Here is a 244-nt window from a genome sequence, read left to right as displayed (position 1 = left end):
TGTGTGTGTGTGTGTGTGGAGGCGTAGCTGTGTGATTGTGAATGTCTGTGTGTTTGCGTGTGTAAGTGCAGTTGTATGTGGCTGTGTGTGTGTGCGTGTGTGTGTGTGTACGTGGTTGTGCGTGTGATTTCTCTATTTCTCACGCTTTCTCTCCATACCATTTTCTATTTGTCTCTCCCACTCTCTCGCTTTATGCATATATATATATATATATATGTGTGTGTGTGTGTGTGTGTGTGTGTGT

This window comes from Octopus bimaculoides, chromosome 19 (genome assembly GCF_001194135.2).
Source record: "Octopus bimaculoides isolate UCB-OBI-ISO-001 chromosome 19, ASM119413v2, whole genome shotgun sequence".
Taxonomy (NCBI): Eukaryota; Metazoa; Mollusca; class Cephalopoda; order Octopoda; family Octopodidae; genus Octopus; species Octopus bimaculoides.
Note: the sequence above shows the minus strand (reverse complement) of the source record.